Source organism: Anser cygnoides, chromosome 1 (genome assembly GCF_040182565.1).
Source record: "Anser cygnoides isolate HZ-2024a breed goose chromosome 1, Taihu_goose_T2T_genome, whole genome shotgun sequence".
Taxonomy (NCBI): domain Eukaryota; kingdom Metazoa; phylum Chordata; class Aves; order Anseriformes; family Anatidae; genus Anser; species Anser cygnoides.
The window spans coordinates 95,753,427-95,767,999 of NC_089873.1; the positions used below are offsets into that span (position 1 = coordinate 95,753,427).

The following is a 14,573-nucleotide window of genomic DNA, read 5'->3' on the forward strand; positions in this document are numbered from 1 at the left end:
TGCTAAAAAAGGCAAGTGATGACTTATCTACATTCCAGGACTCGCTCTGCTTTCTTCACAGTTAATGAATTGGATAATGGGTTAGTTTTCTCACATACTGCATTACAGTAGCAGAGTGATTGTAAGATGTTACTTAGGCAATGTGCGAATTTATTTCACAAATAAACAATCTAGAAGAAAATCCAATTAGCTTTCCTGATAGTCCCATAGGATTGAGGAGACTGAAAAAGGATCAGAATGAACAGGATGAATCATTTTTCTTAGCACTGTAAAAGCAGTCATGACTCATGTCACAGGAGGCAAAAAGTTCTGAGATCTCAGACGCGTACCAAGTTTTTGTCATTGCAGAGTCTGATTTCGCCAAAGCCTGCAACATGACATGGCAGGATAAAAATACCTTGACATTTTGCTATTTTGATAAAGGCTTTGAGAATTGGCCTGTAGCTAGGGTCAGTTTGCTTCTAAAGAGAAGTAGGAGTGATGGAGAAAGTTTTTGCCACATGTCCGCATGACAAAATGCCATTTTAAATTTGCAGACCTCCCTTCCCCAGCACAGTGGAATTGCCCACAGCGCAGCTGCCTGTCGAGGTGCTTGTGGCACCCTCCTCCCTTAAGAAAAAGGCCCCTTTAACTGGATGTAAATCATTCCCCTCACAACAAACGAACATTTTTGATCTGACAGACTTCTCACCAGTCACACCGCACACTACAACTATTTTATTTCACTTGTTGTTATAGCCGATAACTGAAACTGCCACAAGAGAAAAAAAAAATAATAAAAAAAAACCACTCCCAGTGCCCAATTTTTATATGTTCTGAGAGAACCACTTCCTCATGACCTTCCGCAAGACCTCGTTCATTGAAAATGGCACTTTGGCTCTCCTGAGGAGGGCTGCTCCTGCGCTTTCCCTGCCCTGCCCTGTGGGGGTTCAGGCACAGCTTTCCCACCGCTGCGGCGCCATTTTGTGTAGGCGACGTGCCGGCCAGCAGGGGGCAAATGGCGGCTGGCACCCGGGGCCGTGCCCATCACTCGAGGCCAGGGATTTGGCAATATGCAAACCCCCAGAGGCCGTGGTAAGGCTCTGGCCTGGCCCGAGGCAGGTACCTTTCTCCTCAGGTGCTTCCCCAGGGCCTTATTTCCCTGAAACTCAGGCTGGTGTTGCACCTGGGGTGGTGAGGAGGTGCCTCCAGCTATAGTGTGGGAACACAGAGAAGCATTTTCCTGAGAGCGTACTCTGCAGCTCCCCTGGTAGCTTACATTCTAAACCTGTGAGGAAGGTTGATACCTGTCAACCTCTGTGGTGACAGCTGGTCTACGATGCATGTTTGCACAGCAGCCTAGGCAGTCCCATCCCCAAAATCCTGAAGTGTGCCACCTGTTGTGCCGCACCCTCTCCTTGCCAGGTCTCCTTCCCTGTGTTCCAGGAGAAAGCCAATGGGCCTCACTTCAGACATCCATGCTTATGCTAACAGAAGGGCTATACAGCTTCAAATTTCCCATCCACAACTGTGGAGTTTTAAGGGAATATCCCCCCTTGCTCCCTGACAGGCAGAAGACCAGAAGGCAAATATGCACCAGCTCCTGAAGACCCCGGCTCCAGCTCAGGTGCCTCTTGGTGAGCCAGCCCTGGGTCCCCATCAATCAAAAGACATCTGCACCTCCACTACCAACAGAGACCAGCAGGTAACCTCCTCAGAAGACTCTTTCCTGCTTCACACCCTCAGTGGTCTGTAACCTCTCCTCCACAGGAGGCCCTGCCTCTATGGCTGCACTGGACCCTATGTCACTGGTCAGCAGGTCTAGCCACTTTATCCTTCACTGTGGGCTCGACTGAGATGTTTCCAAGTTCTCTTTTGTTTAGGGAGTTGCATTTCTTTCTTTTTTTCATTCCTGTTTTCCCACACAATATTATGAACTTTTTTTGTCCGTCTGCTAGGTTCCAGGCACCAGGAATTGAGTTGTATAAATGAAGACTGGGGAGGGCTGTCATGAGAGGGAAGGAGATGGCATGTTGATACAGCATGTGCTCTTTAAAGGCCTTTGGGGAGAGTGTGAACGATCACAGATCATCAAGAGTTCAGTCTCATAAATTTTCAGGCTTTTTGGGGATTGTTCAATGAGGATGTCATGCCTGCTGCAGAGATGCTTTAGGATGACTGCCCATTTTTTCCCAGTATGTACTGCTGTAAAAACACAACAGGCCTTTTGAGAAGGCTGGGTGTTTGATTAAGTACATGGCAAGCAAGCAGGGAAGAAACCCTCTGCTATGTGACACAGTTCAGCCGGGTTTGTAGTGAACAGAACAAATAAAAATGCCACAGCCTGGTTCCCAAAACACTTTCTAGGCAAAGTCAAGTCCATTTACAGACTATTTTTGCCAACAAAGCTCTGCAGTGCCTTCTGTACTCTGCTGGGGCATTGGCTTAGCACTGACAAGAGACAGAATGGTGCTCTGTGCTGAATCTCCAGACTGACCTTCATCTGTCCACCTCTTTTTCTGTCAAAAAGTTGGCTCATAAAAGGCACACTGTAAGCTATATTCTGCCTCCGTTCTGGCCTTGATCTTTGTTTGTTTGTTTGTTTTTTCCCAAGGTGTTTTTTTAGTCAGTTAATGTTACTGCAATACTTTCCTCCAGGAGGGCAGTTGTAGATTGCAGGTAAGAGATACTTTGCTTGTAATCTGTGTTTGTTCATCCTTACTTTCCTCTTTGTCTCCCAGCGTGGGCTCTCCACAATAGTGTAACAGTCTCTGGGATCTGGACTTGATGTTTTGGCATCCCGCATTTTTGAAGTATCCAGAGCTTTGTGTTCAATACAGATTTGAACTATTTTTGCTATATATGGATCCTTGTTTGAGTCTGAACGCTGTACAGTTTGCAGGGCTTACCCTGCAATTTACTTCTGCATTAGGATTCAATCTACAACTGGAGCAATCAGATTTTCTTAGGAGACAGCACTTTTCCAAGTGCCAGGTCAGTTCCCACAGTTCTACCTGTTTAAGAAAGCTGTGTCACCTCTTCTGAACCTGAAAAAGCGACTTTGTAGCATTGAGAAGACTAGGCCTAGCTGCCAGTATTTCTGTTATCTGCCATTTTTTGACCTATTTGCCACAAAACATCAATTTTCTGACCTTCTGTTGGCTAGAATGCAGCAAGAACAGAAATGGGGAAAGAACAAACGGTAGTAAAGCTAACAGCAATTTAAAAACTCTGAAAAAATATGGAATTTTGTAATGCAGCAAAATATTTGTGTCAGTTTAAACTTAACCTTTGCTGTTTGTCCACACAAAAGTTCTGTACTAGGCACTTGGTTCAGGGCACAGCTGTGGTTTTGTCTTGAAGTCAACTCCGGACTCTCATCGTTGGGTAAATCATGCAGCACTTCTGGGTTCTGTATTGCTGTTTGTCTGCTGTTAAAACTAGTGCTGTAACAGCTAATAATATTTAACCTTGTTTATATTTTAGCCGTATAGTATATCGCATACAGTCACATCCCCCAGAGTGGAGACTCAGCTGAGGCTAATTAAAGGCACTTATACCAGTGTAAGTATTCTGAAGGAGGGCAGAATACAGATAAAAAAGGACATTTATGTAACTTTGTCTCCACTAATAGTTAAAAAGGTACATGGGTTAAATTTCATCCTTCTGAAAAAAAACAACAAACAATGGTACAAACGCACTGTTTTCACCTAATGGATGTAGCTATGGTGTGTCATGGTCTGCCAGGCCTGTAGCAACAATAAATAACAATCCCTACCACAGACATGCTAGTGCTTACTGTATGGTTTGAAAATCTCATATTAAAGGTGTTACTGAAGTGTGAAGTGTGAGTGACCTTATGCTGAGTTGAAGGAAATGAAGAATTGATGGAAAAAAAGCAAACTATGCTAGGATGTGAATTATCTGGACAGAATTCCTAGAATTTTCATAGATTTTCTGTAGGATTTTGCATAAATGACTTAGAGGCTCACAGGTCAAGTGCCTGAGTATTTTATTTTTTTTTTGTCTCAGGGCCATGATGTTGGATCTTCTCTCATCTTCTCATCTGAAAAGTGCGCATTTTGCCTTTCTCTTAATTTCTGTAGGAAAAGATCAGTAGGGTAGGAGTTCCTCCTCCTACTGCAAGTACGTACAGTACCAGCAAAATGAAGCCCTTTCCTACTGGGGTCTTCTGGCATGCTATCATACATAAAAATTACAGAGCTTTGAGTGTTTGTACATTTAGCTGCAAGGGAGGAGGCTGCACTTTGCAGGGCTGTGGTCCTAGTACTCTCAGACCTGGGAGCCAAGCTCTGAATAAGGCATAATTGGTGTTCCCAAAACACAGCAAGACTCCTAGAAGGAAGCAGTCACATGGTCTAAAATTTTGGGTAGACCTGTGTGATGCCAGGAGTTGGACTTGATGATCCTTATGGGTCCCTTCCAACTCGGGATGTTCTATGATTCTAAGTAACCTGCAGTGCTGGATGGTGCGGCAGAAAATCTTTTAAAATGTTTCAGAAATCTGTTTGCCGTGCTGTCCATTTGCAATGAAACAGGGGTAAAGCTGTCTTGTCTTTCTAGGTTGCTGTGAAAAATCAGGAAAAGTCCCACATTATTCACCTTACTTTTATAATTGTGACAAACCTGAAACTCAGGCTAGGTTCAGACCTGCTGACAGGACCAGGACTTGTGGACTTTGTGGATTGCACGGAACAAATTGCAGAGGAGCTCCCAGGTGAGTGGGAGCTCCAAACCTGGGAGGACAGGCTGGACTAGCACCCGTGTCTCTGTGCCACTGCTGTCCCTGCAGCTGGGGATGGTGCCTCATTTTTATTTAGCAAAGGAATGAAGAATCAAATCCCCCAGGGACAGGGTACTTCCTGACTGCTGTAATCTGTATCTCCTGTACTTTATATTCTAGGAGGTAGGTTGCTTTTTAAAGGTGATGTAAGAAACACAGAACATTAAAACATAACTTCCTAATGATGAGACATTAACAAAGCACCTTATTTAAACCACACATTCACTGTAACCCTTGGTTTTGTTAGATCTCTGAGTGCACTAATAAGCCTTAATTGGGCTGATGAGCTTCATTTGAGGTCTCCACCCCACAGCCTTTAAGCTCAGCCTAGGTGGTCAGTTTCTGTTTGGGTTGTGTCTAGGGGTGCAGCTGATTTTGACTCTGTTCCTGAATTGTTGGGCTTTCTTGGACCTAGTTTATCACCTGGTCCACTGCTCACTGGGGTGATACTAGGATTTGTTGCCATCATGTGTCCCTTAGAGAGCAGCACTTGATTTTGCTTGTAATTATCTATTTATTTTTCCCTTCATGTAGCCCCCTCTGGTGAATGAAGAATTTTGGAAATATGGTCTTGCTACTGACCTGGCCATTTTTAAACGTGCATGGATTTATCCTGTTTATGGGTATGGGTACTGTGCTTGGACGTTTGGAATGGTGATACTAAAAATATCCCTGATAACAGGACAGCGGCTGAACGTCAGGCTTGTGCTGTATATGTAGTTAAAACTTCGGAGAGAGAGGGTCATGCCTAGGAGAGAGCTATTTTACTTTCTAACTCTCTACTCTGTTTGAAGAAGAGAGATTATTCCTTGCTTGTATGATGCCATCTGTGGAGCGTTGGTGTATGAAAGGCAGGTCTCGGGTGGGACCCAGGAGAAATGGGGATAAACCTGTGTATCACCCCTGTTTCACCTCTGCTTACATGCAGCTTGTTTATCCTGTATGCTCAAACTGTGAGCCAGTCTGAATCAAGACAGTCTCTCCCTGTGTTTTTTTTCTTGTGCTTCCTAAATGAGTTTTGCGGGGAGAACAGGGCTTTGAGTCACAAATGTAAGGATAAATAACTGTGTTGGTTTAAATTTGCATGTATGGGTGAGATGACAAATCAGGTGTGTATGTATGCAAAGAGCTAAGGGTCTTCATGCCCAGTGGTTTTTTGTTGCTACTGTTACAAAATATTAGCTTTTTCTGAAAAGAATTAAAAATATGAAAATAAAATTCCATTGATATTTTTAAATGTTTTTGGAGAGGTCAAAGCATAGTTTAAAATATTCAGAATGATGCTTGAATGCCAGTAGTTCACCTTATTTCAAAATGAAAGGCTTACAAAAGAAAAAAAAAACAACTAAGTAATAAAAACTTATTTTAAGGGTTCTGAACTCGTAAACTTGAGATGTTTACTATTACTTTTCTCTGTATTTTTATCTTGCTTTCTGTCTCAATCTGGAATATGAAAACTTCTAGATTTTTTTTTTTTTAAATGGTGGGTAGAGGAGATGGGGAAGGAAGGACACCTAAACAAATGTTAGGTCTGTTAGAACTATGATTGCTCAAATTTTCTTCCAGCAAAGTCAGTAAGAAAAGCTTGAAACTAACTGGAAAAAAAAAAATCAGTGAATTGTTTTCTATAAATCCAAAGTGTATACTTACGTTTAGGTTAAAAAACAAAACAAAACACTTCTGAAAAAGCTATACTCTTTTCCTTCTGCTTCTGTGTGCCCTTGCATGATGTTATGGCTTTGCTTTTTAGGTGCTGTATCTGTGGACTTTTGCTCTGGCCTCTGTTCAGCTCATGCTCTAGGGGGCAGTGGCAGGGTAAGATGTGATCAGAGTGCACTTCTGGCTGTCCAAACAAAGTGAAGGGTGAGTGTGAAGCAGGTGTGAAATACACCTGTGGCTGCGTGGCAGGATGAGGGTAGATCCTGAAGGCAGCTGTTCCGCTGGTGCCAAGCCCCTTCCTTTGGCCCAGCTGACTTCATGCTGGCTGATGGTGTAGCTCAGTGCCCTGTCAGCGCAGCCTGAATAAAAGCACACACCCCTTGACCTTCACTTGCCTGCTGTTTGTGCAGGCGCTCCTCCCTCAGGCTCAGTGCGGCTGGCGGGTAGGGCAACTCGTCTGACACCCAGCTAGCCAGGGGCAGGTGCGGTGTTTGCTGCACAAGTCTAGCAGACTACATCCCTGCCTGTGAGCGGGTACGGGGCCAAGATGGAGAGTGACATGGCTACATAGTGGTACTTTTCCTTCCCTTTCCTAAATGCCTAAGCGCATGGGAGTCAGCATGTTCGTTAGTGCAGAAGAATACGTAGTCCGAATGAGTGCTGCTCTTGGACAGGCCCTGCTCAGTACGAGGTGACTGTAGTGTGGCAAGCTGTAGGGCTGAGCTGACTGCTTGTGGTCAAGCATCAGGGAACCAAGTTGTTTTCAGGTTTTCAGCCATTGTGAAATTTCACCATGCCAGCGGAATGGGTTTCACCAGCTGAACATCTTCCTTTAAAACCCTGCAGTGTCTCTAGGCTAATCAGTTTTAGCCCTGGGATAAACTGTGTGCATGTCTGCGGATAATCTGTATTTGTAACTCTTCCCATAAGAGTAGCTTGCAGTCAAGAAGCTGGTTGTGTTCCGGATCTGATGTGTTTGAATGTCCTTGGGTCTTTGCTGTCCCCTGCTATAAAAGATCCTCTCTGCACAAGCAAATAACCAGACCAAAAAAAAAAATTCAATTTCTGTAACATATGTTGGTCAGTTGAGCCAATTTTGCCCTGAAAAAGACAAATCTCCAGAAGGGACACACTGCTTTTGATATATTCTGTTAGCAAGCAATAAAATGCTTTGTCTGAATTTATTTGAATCTTCAGTTTGAATTGCCTAGAGTGTTTTTCTTTTTTTTTTTTCTTTTTCTGATGTTGCTCACAGCAAGAAACGTAGTTTATGGAGCCCTTTAAATGTTTTCAATAATTTTTCTGTTGGAAGGGTTGATTAAAAAAAAAATCAAGCTAGGAATGTAGGATTGGAAGGAACCTTCAGGTGCGTGCTCTGTCCCCTGCCATTGGAAGGAAAACATCCATTTTATAAACTGATCAAGATTTTATTAGCATATTAATTGAGACTTTGTTTCCAGCAGCCCAGTGAGAAGGCTGATGTTTAGAAAGCTTATTTCCAGTGCAAATGTGTTTATGGGCAATTTATAATGATTTATTCTTGGGCTGGCATTGTCCCTTAGCTGAAATTACTTGTCTCTTCTTTTGTTACTTGCCATTTCTGTGTTTTTTTGGAACTGCTGTACTTAGCAGCACTTCATAAATTGCCCTCTTAAGACAGTTTTACGCTCTGCTTCTGCTGAAAGAGGAGATGCTTGCTTTCCCCTCAGCTGCGCAGTCCTGCTGTTCCCTTTGTCAAATCCAGCCGAGCTGCAGCAGCTCATGACTGCACTCCTCCGATACAAGGGAGGTGGTCAGAATGTGGGATGGGGGTGAGCGGGACTGCCCTTCTGACAGCAAGCTGCTGCAGATAAAACACTGTGAAACTGCAGCCCCAGCCTTAATTTTGCTGGCTATCCAAGAAAAGATTTGGTGTTGCTTCCCACCCCTTTCATGCAGTAGGTTTTCTGTGCTGTGTTCATCCTAGAGTCCTTTTCTGTGCTGACTCCCGTTGAAATTCATCTGTCTTGAACTTGGTGAGCAGAGCTGCATGCAGCATTTCTGAGGCAGTCTTACCAGTGCCTTGCACAGTGCCACAAAACCCTACCCTCCCTCTCCTGGGAATACATCAGCAAATTCATCTTACCATCATACTTGCCTCTGTCACAGAAGGTAAGCTTCCACTTTGGGCAGCACTGATGCATGAGGCATGACCTTTATTTCCCCTTACTGCTGTGGGGATCCTATGAGTCAGAGCTCCTTGGAGCTTTTACAGCATTATCTGAACCAGCAGAGTTAGTGCTGCGAGATTTGCTTTGCTAAAATCTGGGTGCTTCCAGAAAGCCTGGAGCTTAGGAAAACTTGAATAAGGGAAGAGACGCATTGTTAGCTACCCAGGGTAAAATCCTGGCATCGCTTTCAGTGACTTGATAGAGTAATGATGCAACAAAGATAATTTGTCCTTTAACGCTGCGCCTCGCTGACTCAATGAGGACCTTACCTTACCTGATGTCTAATAACTGCTCAACATGATTCATCCCTAATTTCAGTATGAAAATAGGAAAACAGTGGGGAGAGGAAAGGAGTGGGAAGTAGGAAACTCCAAACCTCCAGAATGTTTTATACCCAATTTAATTTCAGCCAAGCTGGTGTTTCACCTTGGTGAAAGAAAAAAGTTTAGCCATTCCATCCAGTGTTGTAAGGAGCTAGGTGATGTACGAAATACATTTGACCTGAAGAAACAAGAAAGAGGGGTGCAGTCTCCTGCCATAAATAAGCAATTAAAAGCTATCCTCTTGCAGCAGTGGCAGCTGCCTAATTAGGTGCTAAAAATATCCCTGGCAGTCTGTGAAAAGTACATGTTTGCGTGGTGGTGGCATAACTGGTGCTTTACCCTTTGTACGGGATGCAAGAAACCAAGGACTGATGTCTTAGCTAAGTAATGGCTGCTTCCACTCGCTGCACGGGCTCTGCATCCCCAGCTTCTGACTCATGCTGAGGCCCTGGATTTTCAACAGAGTGCCAGCTCCTTCTGTGCTCCTCCTTTTAAATTACATTCTGACTTTGCAGAAGGCTTGCTTTCAGGGTAGCTTCTTTTTCTGGTGTTACTTTCTTTTTATTTAATCGGGAAGGGGTAAAGCGGGACTACAGATCAGCGGTTGTCTTGAAGCATAATTGTATGGTACAGTCCCCTGTACAATTTGTACAATCCAGAGCAGAGGACTTTTCGTCTTTGCCTGCGGTTGCCTATTAATGCCAGCAGCCCAGGTTTGCCTTTCTAAAAGAGGAAAGAAAAAATAAGGTGTGGGGTGGGGTTGACGTGGGGACCCCTGTCAAAGCCAAGCCCCAGGCACCTTCGTGTTTTGCTTTCTTTCTCCCTGGCAGCAAGTTGCTGGTATAATTTTTCTTCACAATCCAGCAGATGGTGTTAGGTGGCTATTTAATGACTAGCATGGGACTGAAAGAAGATCTCGCTGGTGACAGAGCTGAAAGGATGCAAGAAAAAAAACACAACACACTTCTGCAGGGATGTTCAGTGAATCTGAAAGCTGGGATAGGCTATGGTATTAAGCATCTGCATGTATGATTTTAGCTCACCACTAGTGGGGGGAAGGGGAGCTTCATAGCTGTAGTATTCTGCCAAAGGTGAAACTTCTGTGACATTTATCATTCTTTTTCCACCAAGGGCTTAAGTGTATTTGACTCCAATGGAACAGAATTAATATAACCTTAACCCTTCCTGAATGCTTTGAGGTTAGGGGTGTTTCCAAGTTATTTTTGCTTTTTTGATTAATTGTTTGTTCCTTGCATGCCCTGAAGAGGGAGGGTGATGCAGTACAATAGTTCTGCAATGCACTGCTGTGACAGAAGTATCTCCTAAAACACACTGTGCATATAAAGGCAATGTGTGGTGGAATGAATAAAATATGAGCTCAGCAGGTTATGCATAGTCCAGTCAGGCTAAAAGATGACACCAGTCTCTGACTGCTTTTCATTAGGAGGTGGGAGTAAGGTGTTAGGTCTTGGTCAAGTTCCTTGAAAACAACTGTCTGTCCATACTGCTGCTGTGGACCTGTTATGGTTGATAATACCCATGGAAATTGATAAGTGTGAGGTGATTAGTGCCTCTGGGTGGGGTATGACAACACATAAATAAGCCGGATAGGTATATACATACACACAAACTGTCATTTAGTACTCAATAGGAAAGGTCTTGGGTTCGTTATGAATATTTTGTAAACTGTCTGGTTAGTGCACAGCAGCTAGAAAGTAAGGAATTGTGGGGAAAGATAGACATTAAGGCATCCATTCTGTTACCATGCAAGTCAGTATTGTAACCTACCTTTTTAATACAGTTTTAAGTAGTCAGTTTTAACAACTCTGCCTCAAAAAGATTATGTAAGAGCTAGAAAAAAATAAGGAAACAGGAGCAAGTCCCTGCCTTTGACTGTGCTTGTTCTGTGTTAGAAGAGGGCTTACGTAGTTTGACTTCACCCTGGAAGAGGTGACGGGAGTAGGATATGGGGGAGTGCTATAAATGATGTGCTAAAGATGAGTAGGGAAAGGCTGTTTGCAATTTCTTGTAATGCAATTGGAGGCAGTGCCCCCAAAAGACTTTTTTTAAACCTGCTGGTTGATGAATAGAATCATCTTTTCCTGTAGTGCATAACGCAATTATGGAGCTTGTTTTAAATTCCTTATATTTTGTGGAAGTTAGAATATAAATGGATCCAAAATAGTGAGAAGACCCATTGTTAGCTCTAAAACCTGCTTTATGAATGCGGGTTCTGTTAATATTCCACAAGAATGGTTAGCCTATGTGCTCCCTTTTCAGTCTCTTACCAAGCTTAGTCTTTGCTGTCTGTTCTTGGTAGGTCAGCTGTAGGTCTATCCAGTGGTTACTATAGTATAGGTGGCTACTAGGAATAGAATTACAGACCTGTAATTCTGTCATTCAGGGAGCTGCTCATAAAACTCAATGTAAATCTGCTTCTGCCTTAAACAGTCTTCATTCTAGACCTCAGGCCTAGGTTCAAGTATGTTGTTCAGACTCAACATCAAACAGTTAACAGAATGACATGGAAAATCATCAGCCGAGCAGTCCTGACATGCCACTCAAGGGCATAATTTATGCAATCCCAGGAAATTTGTTTTATAAAGTGACAGCTTTTAGTGATGGGATAATGTATTCTGCTTGGTAGACTTGTTCCTGAGCAGTCACTAAGAATAGCAAGCATTAGGGTATACAGAAGTTCTGGGTAGAGGCACAGAAAACGAGACAATGGTGGAGCGATGTGATTAGTCTGCTATTAGACTGCAAGACTCATGTTTCTTGGGAAGCTTTTTGGCTTTTGGATGGAGACATGGTTACTCTCCGTTAGTCCATGAGAAGCAGTGCATAAATCCGCATCCAGTAATGAGAATAACTTGTATTTTGATATTTTGTTTTATAGGTTCCAATAGCAGTTTACAAACTACCAACCACAAAGGGGGCTTTATCAATATCTGGTCTGGAAAGCTGAGTCATCCGTAAGTGTGACCAGCCTTGGACAGGATGCTAGCTGGAAATCATGGCTGTGCTGGGCTACTCATGCCGCAAATAGAGTGAACTTCCAGGCTTTGTTTGGCCTTGTTTTTCTTCATGTGCTTGATGATGACAGAGGAGGTGTCAGGATGTGTAGTGTCCTTTCTGGCCTGCTTGTGGTATCCTTTAGAGTAGGGAGGGTTGTGTTCTTGCCCTCTGCATTGAATTGCCAGAGGGGATTTGCCATCTGTAAGAAGGGCCAGGTTTTCTTTCTTTGTTGCTTTGCTCAAGAAACAGTAAAGAAAGAGCATGTAAGGGAAAGGCTTCTGGCTAGTGCATCTCAAAGTCCGTGCTTGTTCCAGGTGGGACCTGATGTCTAGTAGTATCAGCTGATATCTCATGTATGTGCAATTCTGCATTGCAGATCTGATGTAGATGAACTGGCTGGGTATGTAGTATACTGTGCTTGAGCATTTAAACTGTTTCCTTGGGCTTGCTTAGCTCTCTGTTACTCTTTAAAAATGGCTCCACTGCTTTTATCCCATCTGCTTCACGTCTGCAATTGCAGTCCCTGGTAGAAATTGACTTTTTACTTTTGCTGTACTATAATAAAATAAAAAGTAAGTGTCTGAAGAGAATTAATGTCAATTTAGTTGATCAGTTTCAGACGTGGCTAGATGTATCCCCATCCTATGTGGGCTGAGAGGGAACAGAGGCTTGCAAAATGGGCCTCGGTAGCCGAGAAGGTGCAAGTTCATAACAACTGTTGCTGTGGTAACAAATCAGTGCTGTCTTTGGACTGAGTTTTCGCTGATAGGTGCTAACATTTAAAGTGATTGACCTGGACCGGGAGACATGTTGGTGGCACAGTTGCAAAATGGGATTAACCACTTGAAGTGCATTAAGCAAAGACATCTGGAACTTCCCCAGGTGGTTCTGAAGATTGGTGAAGGACAGTCTTTGAGGATTTTCAGATATTCAGCAGTCTAAACAAAGTATGGTTGCGTTGATGCAACAGTGGATCAAGTCCACAGGCTTTCTTTCCTTTGCTTTCTTATTGGCGATTTTGGCAAAAAACCCAAGGGCTGCTTTAAGAAATTGGCATGCTTCAGATGCATTCAAAATCCTCCTCTCCTTGCTAATAGTCACGAACCAGGCTATTGGGAATCTATGCTGTTACTGTCCATGCTGAGGCAAGGTCTTCAAAATGTTCAGGACAGTTTCCACTAGCACTAAACTTGCACCAAAAGATTGCAAATGGGAATATGGGAATATTGGACAATAATATAAACATCTTCTCTTCTCCCAGTTAAGCTTTTTAAATACAAGTTGCTCTATATTTAGAAGCTATCTAGTAAGATTAAAAACATTTTTTATGTGTAAATAATCCCTGTGGACTGAAAGAACATCATACATTATTCAAACGGTCTGTATGCTCTGTTAATTGTGTTTTAGTGTTTATTTTCAAAGAAATGTGAGTGTAACTCCACTGTAGTTATGTTTGGTTTCACTTTCTGGTGCTCATGCACTGACTCCATACCCTGATATCATCTTTCTGGGATGAGGAAAGGTTTATTTCACCAAAACATTTTTTTTTCCTCTTAGTATTAAGCTATGTTTGTTCATATAGCAACTCTGGAGCTTGAGAAGCCTATTTTTTTTCTAAAAGATTTCCTATTTTCAGAATGAACTAAGTCATGTATCCTGTTTCTATATGAAGCATCTCTTTTTTTGGTGATAGCTGTGGGTTTTATGGCTTATGAACTCAGATTAAACACTTTCTAATAACCTTTCTTTTCAGGGCTGCACCATCCTTTTTCTGACACAAAGTATTTTTTGTCAATATAAAACGTGATTTTCTTCTGGAATTCTTGATTATGTTTTAAGATAGTTATTCCTCTTGTACTGTGCCTGTAGTGTCACATTAATGCACCTTAAATGGCCTGGTGACTTGGGACAGGGCTTTCAGAAGTTCCAGATATGGCAATTGCTATATGATATTAGATGCTATTCTATTTTTATGCACTGTTGATCTTCAGTGAACTTCTGGTACCAGTGGCTTTTCCTTGAAGAATTGTACTCTGCTTTCTGTATTTCCTTATATGAGAAATGTTTTGAATTTAAACTCTGCTTCCATTTTTTTTAAAGCAATTATTTTTCATAATGAAGCGATGTTCCTATCTGCTTCCAGTGACGAAAGAAACTGCTTGAGTACCAAAGGCGTGAAATAACTGCAATATCTCATTAGCTGCCTAGTGCTTTGCTAACTAACTACTGGTGGTAGTTTGCAAAAAGCAGCAGTGTAAGCCTGCAGAACTCCCATATGTACGTTGCTAAAGAACACGCACTTTCTGAAGGTGCATTTAGTCAGATTACGGTCTCACAGTCCTAGTTCTCCAATTGGTTAGCTCTATATTTGAGGCAAATTCTGATCCAGAAAGATTAAGTGGGTGGGGATTACCTTTCCTGCGAGTCTGTGCTACAGTTAATCTGTTCTGCAAAACTTTCTGAACCTTGACCGGGTCAGGAAACTTGTTTGCTCATAATTTGCTGGTAGCCACCTTCAAAGGTAAAAGGTAGCTGATGGATCTTCACCCTGTGCTCAACTGGATGAGGAGAAAAGAGCTA

General features: G+C 42.8%; 1 long non-coding RNA gene across 1 annotated transcript in view; it reads left to right on the forward strand.

Annotated features, from left to right (window-relative positions):
* Positions 1–765: 765 nt before the first annotated feature.
* The window catches only part of LOC136789688 (uncharacterized), a 291,948-nt gene continuing 278,140 nt past the window's right edge, over positions 766–14,573 (forward strand). Inside the window, exons 1-5 of the long non-coding RNA XR_010828602.1 lie at positions 766–1,101; positions 1,550–1,684; positions 2,594–2,658; positions 3,466–3,543; positions 6,534–6,598. This is a non-coding gene — a long non-coding RNA (uncharacterized lncRNA). The remainder of the gene's footprint in view (positions 1,102–1,549; positions 1,685–2,593; positions 2,659–3,465; positions 3,544–6,533; positions 6,599–14,573) is intronic.